At 37.8% G+C, this 12,070-nt stretch overlaps 1 long non-coding RNA gene and 1 pseudogene across 1 annotated transcript in view; both read left to right on the plus strand.

Moving 5' to 3' along the window:
• LOC144580988 (uncharacterized) overlaps positions 1-12,070 on the plus strand; it is a 183,504-nt gene that overhangs the window by 88,231 nt on the left and 83,203 nt on the right. The window lies entirely within an intron of this gene.
• Positions 10,577-11,460, plus strand: LOC100406456 (heat shock cognate 71 kDa protein pseudogene; annotated as a pseudogene).

Here is a 12,070-nt window from a genome sequence, read left to right on the forward strand (position 1 = left end):
AGACCCCAGTGTGTGATATTCCCCTCCCTGTGTCCATGTGTTCTCATTGTTCAACACCCACTTATGAGTGAGAACATGCAGTGTTTGGTTTTCTATTCTTGTGTCAGCTTGCTGCAAATTATGGTTTCCGGATTCATCCATGTCCCTGCAAAGGATATGAACTCAACCTTTTTATGGCTGCATAGTATTCTATGGTGTATATATGCCACATTTTCTTTATCCAGTCTATCCTTGATGGGCATTAGGGTTGGTTCCAAGTCTTTGCTATTGTGAACAGTGCCACAATGAACATACATGTGCATATGTCTTTATAATAGAATGATTTATAATCCTTTGGGTATATACCCAGTAATGGGATTGCTGGGTCAAATGGAATTTCTATTCCTAGAACCTTGAGGAATTGCCACACTGTCTTCTACAATGGTTGAACTAATTTACATTCCCACCAACAGGGTAAAAGCATTCCTATTTCTCCACATCCTGTCCACAATCTGTTGTCTCCATATTTTTTAACAATCGCTATTTTAACTGGTGTGAGATGGTATCCCAAAGTGGTTTTGATTTGCATTTCTTTAATGACCAGTGATGATGAGAATTTTTTTCATATGTTTGTTGGCCACATAAATGCCTTCTTATGAAAAGTGTCTGTTCATATCCTTCACCCACTTTTGGATGGGGTTGTTTGATTTTTCTTGTAAATTTGTTTTAGTTCTTTGTAGATTTTGGATATTAGCCCTTTGTCAGATGGGTAGCTTGCAAAAACTTTTTCCCATTCTGTTGGTTGCCAGTTCACTCTAATGATTGTTTCTTTTGCTGTGCAGAAGCTCTTAGGTTTAATTCTATCCCATTTGTCTATTTTGGCTTTTGTTGCCATTGCTTTTGGTGTTTTAGTTATCAAGTCCTTGCCTATGTCTATGTCCTGAATGGTATTGCCTAGGTTTTCTTCTAGAGTTTTCATGGTATTAGGTCTCATGTTTAAATCTTTAATACATCTGGAGTTAATTTTTGTATAAGGTATAAGGAAGGGGTCCAGTTTCAGCTTTCTGCACATGGCTAGCCAGTTTTCCCAACACCATTTATTAAACAGGAAATCCTTTCCCCATTGTTTGTTTTTGTGAGGTTTGTCAAAGATCAGATGGTTGTAGATGTGTGACATTACTTCCAAAGCCTCTGTTCTGTTCCATTGGTTGATGTCTCTGTTTTGGTACCAGTACCATGCTGTTTCGATTAGTGTAGCCTTGTAGTATAGTTTGAAGTCTGATAGCGTGATCCCTCCAGCTTTGTTCTTTTTGCTTAGGAATGTATTGGCTATGCACACTCTTTTTTGGAAGTTTATAGTTGTTTTTTCCAGTTCTGTGAAGAAGGTCAGTGGTAGCTTGATGGGGATAGCATTGAATCTATAAATTACTTTGGGCAGTATGGCCATTTTCATGATACTGATTTTTCCAAACCATGACCATGAAATGTTTTTCCATCTGTTTGTGTTCTCTCTTATTTCCTTGAGCAGTGGTTTGTAGTTCTCCTTGAAGAGGTCCTTCACATCCTTTGTTAGTTGTATTCCTAGGTATTTTATTCTCTTTGTAGGGATTGTGAATGGGAGCTTGCTCGCTCATGATTTGGTTTTCTGTCTGTTATTGGTGTATTGGAATGCTTGTGATTTTTGCACATTGATTTTGTATCCAGAGACTTTACTGAAGTTGCTTATCAGCTTAAGGAGATTTTTGGCTGAGGCAATGGGGTCTTCTAAATATACAGTCATGTCATCTGCAAATAGAGACAATTTGACTTCGTCTTTTTCTAATTGAATACCGTTTCTTTCTTTTTCTTGCCTGAAGTTCTCTGGCTAGAACCTCCAATACTATGTTGAATAGGAATGGTGAGAGAGAGAGAGCACCCTTGTCTAGTGCCAATTTTCAAAGGGAATGCTTCTAGTTTTTGCCCATTCAGTATTATATTGGCTGTGGGTTTGTCCTAAATAGCTTTTATTATTTTGAGATACAGTCCATTGATACCTAGTTTATTGAGAGTTTTTAGCATAAAGGGCTGTTGAATTTTGTCAAACAACTTTTCTGCATATATTGAGATAATCATGTGGTTTTTGTCTTTGGTTCTGTTTATATTATGGATTATGTTTATAGATTTGCATATGTTGAACCAGCCTTGCATCTGTGGGATGAAGCCTACTTGGTCATGATGGATAAGCTTTTTGTTGTGCTGTTTCATTGGTTTGCCAGTATTTTATTGAAGATTTTTGCCTCAGTGTTCATCATGGTTATTGGCCTGAAGTTTTCTTTTTTAGTTGTGTCTCTGCCCGGTTTTGGTATTAGGATGACTTTGGTCTCATAAAATGAGTTAGGGAGGATTCCCTCTTTCTGTATTGTTTGGAATAGTTTCAGAATGAATGGTACCAGCTCCTCTTTGTACATCTGATAGAATTCAGCTGTGAACCCATCTGGACCTGGACTTTTTTTGGTTGGTAGGTTATTAATTGCTGCCTCAATTTAAGACCTTGTTATTGGTCTATTCAGGGATTCAACTTTTCCCTGGTTTAGTCTTAGGAGGGTGTAAGTATCCAGGAATTTATCCATTTCTTCTAGATTTACTGGTTTATATGCATAGAGTTGTTTATAGTAATCTCTGGTGGTAGTTTGTATTTCTGTGGAATGGAATCAGTGGTGACATCCCCTTTATCTTTTTTTTTTTTTTTTTTTGAGACGGAGTTTCACTGTTGTTACCCAGACTGGAGTGCAATGGCACGATCTCAGCTCACCGCAACCTCCGCCTCCTGGTTTCAAGCAATTCTCCTGCCTCAGCCTCCTGAGTAGCTGGGACTACAGGCGCACACCACCATGCCGAGCTAATTTTTGTATTTTTAGTAGAGATGGGGTTTCACCTTGTTGACCAGGGTGGTCTCGATCTCTTGACCTCATGATCCACCTGCCTCTGCCTCCCAAGGAGCTGGGATTATAGGCGTGAGCCACCACACCTGGCCCCTCTTTATCATTTTTTATAGCATCCATTCGATTCTTCTCCCCTTTCTTTTTTATTAGTCTGGCTAGTGGTCTATCTATTTTGTTGATCTTTTCAAAAAACCAGCTCCTGGATTTATTGATTTTTTGAAGGGTTTTTTGTGTCTCTATCTCCTTCAGTTCTGCTCTGATCTTAGTTCTTTCTTGTCATCTGCTAGCTTTATCTTAGTTATTTCTTGTCTTCTGCTAGCTTCTTAATATATTTGATCTTGCTCATCTAGCTCTTTTAATTTTGATGATAGGGTGTTGATTTTAGATCTTTCCTCACTTCTCATGTGGGCATTTAGTGCTATAAATTTCCCTCTGCTTTAAATGTGTCCCTGAGATTCTGGTACATTTTGTCTTTGTTCTTATTGGCTTCAAAGAATATCTTTATGCATTTATTTCATTATTTATCATCATTCAGGAACAGGTTTTGCAGTCTCCATTTAGTTGTGCGGTTTTGAGTGAATTTCTTAATCCTGAGTTCTAATTGATTGCACTGTGGTCTAAGAGACTAGTTGTTATGATTTCTGTTCTTTTGCATTTGCTGAGGAGTGATTTACTTCCAATTATGTGGTCAATTTTAGAGTAAGTGTGATGTGGTGCTGAGAAGAATGTATATTCTGTGGATTTGGGGTGGAGAGTTCTGTAGATGTCTATTAGGTTCACTTAGTCCAGATCTGAATTTAAGTCCTGGATATCCTTGTTAATTTTCTGTCTTGTTAATCTGTCTAATAGTGACAGTGGAGTGTTAAAGTCTCCCACTATTATTGTGTAGGAATCTAAGTCTCTTTGTGGGTCATTAAGAACTTGCTTTATGTCTGGGTATTGGGTGCATATATATTTAGGATAGTTAGCTCCTCTTGTTGCATTGATCCTTTTACCATTATGTAATGCCCTTCTTTGTCTCTTTTGATCTTTGTTGGTTTAAACTCCGTTTTATCAGAAACTAGGAATGCAACCCCTGCTTTTTCTTTTGCTCTCTATTTGCTTGGTAGATCTTCCTCCACCCCTTTATTTCGAGTCTATGTGTGTCTTTGCACATGAGATGGGTCTTCTGAATACAGCACACCAATGGGTCTTGACTTTTTATCCAATTTGCCGGTGTGTCTTTTGATTGGGGCATTTAACCCATTTATTTCTAAGGTTAATATTATTATGTATGAATATGATCCTGCCATTTTGATACTAGCTGGTTCATTTGCCTGTTAGTTGATGCTGTTTCTTCATTGTATCAATGGTCTTTACCATTTGGTACATTTTTGCAGTGGCTGGTACTGGTTGTTCCTTTCCATGTTTAGTGCTTCCTTCAGGAGCTCTTGTAAGGCAGGCCTGGAGGTGAGGAAATCTCTCAGCAATTTCTTGTCCATAAAGGAATCTATTTCTCCTTCACTTATGAAGCTTAGTTTGGCTGGATATGAAATTCTGGGTTGAAAGTTCTTTTCTTTAAGGATGTTGAATATTGGCCCCCAGTCTCTTCTGGCTTGTAGGGTTTCTACTGAGAGATCTGCTGTGAGGCTGATGGGCTTCCCTTTGTGGGTGACCCGACCTTTCTCTCTGGCTGCCCTTAGCATTTTCTCCTTCATTTCAACCCTGTTGAATCTGACAATTATGTGCCTTGGGTTGCTCTTCTTGAGGAATATCTTTGTAGTGTTCTCTGTATTTCCTGGACTTGAATGTTGGCCTGCCTTGCTAGGTTGGGGAAGTTCTCCTAGATAATATCCTGAAGAGTATTTTCGAGCTTAGATTCATTCTTCCCATCACAGGCCAATATCATTGATAAGTATTAATGCAAGAATCCTTAGCAAAGTACTAGCAAACGGAGTTCAACAACACATTAAAAAGATCATACATCATGACCAAGTGAGATTTATCCCACTGATGCAAGGATGGTTCAAAATACACATGTCCATCAATGTGGTAACTCATATGAACAGAATGAAGGATCAAAGTATCATGATCATTTCAGTTGATGCTGAAAAATTATTTGATAAAATTCAACATCCCTTTATAATAAAAACATTGAAAATACTAGAGATAGAAGGAACATATGTGAACATAATAAAAGCCAAATATGACAGACCAACAGCCAGTATTATACTGAATGGGAAAAAAACTGAAAGCCTTTCCTCTGAAATCTGAAACATGACAGGGATCCCCACTGTCACCACTGTTATTCAACATACTACCAGAAGTTCTAGTTAGAACAGACAAGAGAAAGGAAGAAAGGGCATCCAAATTGGAAAGGAAGAGGTCAAACTATCTTTGTTTGAAGATAGTATAATCTTAGATGTGGAGTAAAACTAAAGACTCTACCAAAAAAAAAAAAAGAAGAAGAACCTATTGGAACTGATAAATGAGTACAGTTGCAGTGTACAAAATCAACATATAAAACAGTAGCATATGTATATGCCAACACTAAATGATCTGAAATAGTAATAAAAAAGTAATCCCATTTATAGTATCTACAAATAGAATACCTAGGAATTAGTTAAAGAAGTGAAAGTCTCTATAATAAAAACTATAAAACATTTATGCAAGAAATTGAAGAGGGCACAATAAAATAGAAAGAGATTCCATTTTCATGGATTAGAAAAATAAATACTATAAAAATGTCTATACTATTTAAGGCAATCTACCTATTTAATGTAATACCTATCAAAATGTCCATGACATTCTTCTCAGAAATATAAAAAGCAGTCCTAAAATTTATATGAAACCACAAAAAATACAGAATAGTCAAAACTGTCCTAAGCACAAAGAAAAGAAACTGGAGGAATCACATTATCTGACTTTAATTTATACTACAAAACTATAGGAACTAAAATGTCATGATGCGGGCATAAAAACAGACAAATAAATCTGTAGGACAGAGTAGAGAACCCAGAGAGCAATCCATTAATCTACAATGAACTCATTTTCGGCAAAGGTGCCAAGAATATACACTGGGAAAGGATAGTCTCTTCAATAAATGGTGCTGGGTAAACTGGATATCCATATGCAAAGGAATGAAATGAGACCCTATCTCTCTCCATATACAAAAATCAAAATAGATTAAAGACTTATATCTAAGTCTTGAGACCTCAAACTGTGAAACTCTTAGAAGAAAACATTGAGGAAAATCTCCAGGGCATTGGTCTGTGTAAAACATTCTTCAGTAATACACCACAAGCACAGGCAGCCAAAGTAAAAATGGACAAATGAGATCACATTAAGTTAAAAAGTTTCTGGGCAGCAAAGGAAAAGGAAACAATCAACAAAGTTAAGAGACAACCCACAGAATGAGATAAAATATTTTCAAACTACCCACCTGAGAAGAGATTAATAACCAGAACATATAAGGAGCTCAAACAACTTTATAGGAAAAACTAATAATATAGTTTAGCAATGGGTAACAGATGTAAATAGACATATCTCAAAAAAAGACATAGAAATGGCAAACAGGTATTATGAAAAGGTTCTTGACATCACTGAGCATCAGAGAACTGTGTATCAAAAACTACTATGAGGTATCATCTCATCTCGGTTAAAATGGCCTTTATCCAAAGGTCAGGCAATAACAAATGCTGGCGAGGATGTGGAGAAAAGGGAATCCTCACATATTTTTAGTGGGAATGTTAATTAGTATAACTAGTATGGAAACCTGTTTGGAAGTTCCTCAAAAAACTAAAAATAGAGATACCATACAATCCAGCAATCCCACTCCTAAGTATATACCCGAAAGAAAGGAAATCTAGTGACCTAGTATTTTTTACTGTAGTCACTCTGTTGAGCTAGCAAATACTAGGTCTTGTTGATTCTTTCTATTTTTTGTTCCCATTAACTCTCCCCAGTCCTTGTTCTTCAAAGCCATGACTTTTGCTAGTATCTGGTAACCATGTATTTCAGTTCTTCTCTGAAATGGGTAAGAATTTCTTCTCAGCTAATAGCTAAGATGGGTAAAGGTCAGATAAAATTGTTAAAACTGTGTAGGAAAAATATCCTTTCTGCAACATGTACTGAAATTTAAAATATGCAATTGTGAGCAAAAATAATAATAATTAAATTATACTTTTAAAAATAACTAAAAGAGTATAATTGGATTGTTTGTAACACAAAGGATAAATGCTTGAGGTGGTGGATAACCCATTTACCCTGATGTAATTATTACACATCACATGCCTGTACCAAAATATTTCAAGTAACCCATAAATATATACACCTACTATGTACCCACACAAATTAAAAATTAAAATTAAAAACAAAACAAACAAAATATATAAAGAACCACTCAATAGCAAGAAAACAAGTATCCAAATTTTTAAATGGGCATGGACCTGAATGGACATTTGTCAAAAGAAGAGATATAAATGGCCAACGGGTTCAGGAAAAAATGTTCAATGTCACTAATCATTTTCAAATTAATACCACAGTAAGATATCACCTCACACCTTTTAGAATGGCTTTTATCAAAAAGATGAAAGATAAGTGTTGGCAACAATGTGGAGTTAAGGTAACCCTAACACACTGTTGGTGGGTATAGTATAGTTGTTTATAGATTAGTATAGCTGTTATAGAAAATGACATGGAGGTTCCTCAGAAAACTTAAACTATAACTACCATATGATGCAGCAATTCCACTTCTGAGAATGCATTTAAAGGAATTGAAATCAATATGTCAAAGAGATATCTGTACTTTCATGTTCATTTCAGCATTATTCATAATAACCAAGTTATAGAATCAACCTAGGTGTCTAGAAAGATAAATACTGCATGATCTCACTCGTGTGGAATCTAAAAATCATTACATTCATAGAAGTAGATGGTAGAATGATGATTAAGGGGGGGGTGCGGAGAGAATGGGCAGTTGAGGATCAAAGGATACAATGTTTCAGTTAGGAGGAATAAGTTTTGATATCTATTGCACAGCAGGGTGACTATAGTCAATAATGATGTACTGTATGTTTCAAAATAACAGAATAAATGTTAAATGTATCACCACAAAAAATTAAATAAGTGATGGCTATATTAGCTTGATTTAATCATTCCACATTATATAATGTTTCAAAACATCATATTGTACCCCATAAATATATAGTTATAATAAATAAAAATATTAGTAAAACATTTAAAACATAAAATCTGGTAATTAAAAGGTGGTGTGTTTTGTCCAGGCTCTGTCTCTTCTCATTCCATAGCAACCTCAGAGGCCAGGTGTTGATGATGACAGCCCCAAAAGTCTAAACAAGCTTGGATCTCCAAGTCTTTGCTTAGAGGAAAACCATAGGCCAGGAAAATCTGTATTGGACTTTCTATGAGAGAGAAATAAACTCATATTGTGCTAAGCCACTAAGATTTGGAGGTTTGTGAATAACCCCATTACTTCATCCCAAATAAGTTTTAATGGTTGATACTATGTGGTATTCAGAGATATCAGCTAGGATGTGAAGTCTAGACCTTAAACCAGACATGGCAATTTTTCTCTTGGTCGTGACTGCCAAGCCAAGCTCCCTTTTTACACTCAGAGTGTCTTGTACTACATAACTTAAAGAAGGGATGACCGGGTAGCCCATGTCTTTGATTTGTGTCTAATTACCAAATAAATCTAATTATTACCAAATTATTCTATCTACTCATGGAATCCTGCAACTTCAGGCTGCTCCTTCCTGGGACATGTCTTTTTTTAATTTTTATGTACACATTTATGAGACACATGATATTTTGTTATATACATAGAATGTGTAATGATCAAGTCAGATTATTTGGGGTATCACCTCAAATATTTATCATTTCTATGTGCTGGTAATATTTCAAGTCTTTTAGCTGTTTTGAAATATACAGTACATTGTTGCTAAGTATAGTAACCCTACTCTGCTATCAAACATTAGAACTTATTCCTTCTATTTAACTGTACATTTGTACCCATTAACCAGCCTCTCTTCATCCCTCCTATTCCCACCACCCTTCCCAGCTTCTGGTATCTATCATTCTACTGTCTATCTCCATGAGATCAACTTTTTTAGCTCCCACATATGAGTGAGAACATTGGTCTTTCTGGCTCATTTCACTTAACATAGTGACTGGCTTATTTCACTTAATGTAGTGACCTCCAGTTCCATTCATGTTGCTGCAAATAACTTGATTTCATTCTTTCTTATGGCCATATGGTATTGTACATTTTCTTTATCCATTTGACTGTTGATGGATACTTAAGTTGATTCCATATCTTTTTTTATTGTGAATAGTGCTGCAATAAACATTGGGGTGCAGGTATGCCTTTGAGATACAGATCTTCTTCCCTTTGGATAAACCCCCAGGAGTGGGATTGCTGGATGATTTGGTAGTTCTATTTTAAGTTTTTTGAGAAATCTCTGTACTGTTTTCCATAGTGGCTGTACTTGTTTACATTCCTTCATAAGTGTATAAGAATTCCCCTTTTCGGTCTCATTGAACTCCGCCTGCAGCTCTTGAGGTTACTGTGGTATTCTTCGTTGTTGGGGCCAGGCCTACACGCCATCAACCATGTTGAAGGGACCTGCCGTTGGTATTGATCTTGGCACCACCTACTCCTGTGTGGGTGTTTTCCAGCACGGAAAAGTAGAAATAATTGCCAATGATCAAGGAAACCGAACCACTCCAAGCTATGTCGCCTTTACGGACACTGAATGATTGATCAGTGATGCCGCAAAGAATCAAGTTGCAATGAACCCCACCAACACGGTTTTTGATGCTAAACGTCTGATTGGACGCAGATTTGATGATGCTGTTGTCCAGTCTGATATGAAGCGTTGGCCCTTTATGGTGGTGAATGATGCTGGCAGGCCCAAGGTCCAAGTAGAATACAAGGGAGAGACAAAAAGCTTCTATCCAGAGGAGGTATCCTCTATGGTCTGACAAAGATGAAGGAAATTGCAGAAGCCTGCCTTGGAAGACTGTTACCAATGCTGTGGTCACAGTGCCCGCTTACTTTAATGACTCTCAGCGTCAGGCTACCAAAGATGCTGGAACTATTGCTGGTCTCAATGTCCTTAGAATTATTAATGAGCCAACTGCTGCTGCTATTGCTTATGGCTTAGACAAAAAGGTTGGAGCTGAGAGAAACGTGCTGATCTTTGATCTCGGAGGTGGCACTTTTGATGTGTCAATCCTCACTATTGAGGATGGAATCTTTGAGGTCAAGTCTACAGCCGGAGACACCCACTTGGGTGGAGAAGATTTGGATAACCGAATGGTCAACCATTTCATTGCTGAGTTCAAGCGCAAGCATAAGAAGGACATAAGTGAGAACAAGAGAGCCGTAAGACGCCTTCGTACTGCTTGTGAGCGTGCTAAGCATACTCTCTCTTCCAGCACCCAGGCTAGTATTGAGATCGATTCTCTATATGAAGGAATCGACTTCTATACCTCCATTACATGTGCCTGATTTGAAGAACTGAATGCTGACTTCTTCCGTGGAACCCTGGACCCCATAGAGATGGCCCTTTGAGATGCCAAACTAGACAAGTCACAAATTCATGATATTGTCCTGGTTGGTGGTTCTACTTGCATCCCCAAAATTCAGAAGCTTCTCCAAGACTTTTTCAATGGAAAAGAACTGAATAAGAGCATCAACCCTGATGAAGCTGTTGCTTATGGTGCAACTGTCCAGGCCGCCATCCTGTCCAGAGATAAGTCTGAAAATGTTCAAGATTTGCTGCTCTTGGATGTCACTCCTCTTGGCATTGAAACTGCTGGTGGAGTCATGACCGTCCTCATCAAGCATAATACTACCATTCCTACCAAGCAGACACAGACCTTCACTACCTATTCCGACAACCAGCCTGGTGTGCTTATTCAGGTTTATGAAGGTGAGCGTGCCATGACCAAGGATAACAACCTGCTTGGCAAGTTTGAACTCACAGGCATACCTCCTGCACCCCGAGGTGTTCCTCAGATTGAGGTCACTTTTGTCATTGATGCCAATGGCATTCTCAATGTGTCTGCTGTGGCCAAGAGTACAGGAAAAGAGAACAAGATTACTATCACTAATGACAAGGGCCGTTTGAGCAAGGAAGACATTGAACGTATGGTCCAGGAAGCTGAGAAGTACAAAGCTGAAGACGAGAAGCAGAGGGACAAAGTGTCATCTAAGAATTCACTTGAATCCTATGCATTCAACATGAAAGCAACTGTTGAGGATGAGAAAGTTCAAGGCAAGATTAACGATGAGGACAAACAGAAGATTCTGGACAAGTGTAATGAAATTATCAACTGGCTTGATAAGAATCAGACTGCCGAGAAGGAAGAATTTGAACATCAGCAAAAAGAGCTGGAGAAAGTCTGCAACCCCATCATCACCAAGCTGTACCAGAGTGCAGGAGGCATGCCAGGAGGAATGCCTGGAGGATTCCCTGGTGGTGGAGCTCCTCCCTCTGGTGGTGCTTCCTCAGGGCCCACTGTTGAAGAGGTTGATTAAGCCAACCCAAGTATAGATTTAGCATTGTTCCACACATGATCCGCACTGAAGGATCTAAATTTGTAGCAAATTCTGTGGCAGTTTTAAAAAGTTCAGCTGCTATAGTAAGTTACTGGGCTTTCTCAATACTTGAATATGGAACATATGCACAGGGGAAGGAAGGAAATAACATTGCACTTAATAAACACTGTATTGTAAGTGGAAAATGCAATGTCTTAAAACTATTTAAATTGGCACCATAAAAAAAACAAACAAAAAAAAAACAAAACAAGAATTCCCCTTTTCTCCACATCCTCACCAGCATGTTATTTTTCTTTTTAGTAATAGCCATTATAACTGGAGTAAGGTGATAGCTCATTGTAGTTTTGATTTGCACTTTCCTGATGATTAGTGATGTTGAGCATTTTTCATATATGGGTTGGCCATTTGTATGTCTTCTTTTTAAATTTTCTCTCAGGTTTTTATAAAAAACAAACAAACAAAAATAAAGTCACCACCAACCACATGACAACTGTCCAGGCAAAGTCTTGCTTCCTTCCCTCCTTTGTGCCTCATGTGCCTAGTTAGCAGGGTCAGAGAGGCAGTCCCTGCTGATGTGAGCTTTGCCAAAAGGGAGTATTACAGA

The sequence above is a fragment of the Callithrix jacchus genome, chromosome X, assembly GCF_049354715.1.
Source record: "Callithrix jacchus isolate 240 chromosome X, calJac240_pri, whole genome shotgun sequence".
NCBI classification, from domain to species: domain Eukaryota; kingdom Metazoa; phylum Chordata; class Mammalia; order Primates; family Cebidae; genus Callithrix; species Callithrix jacchus.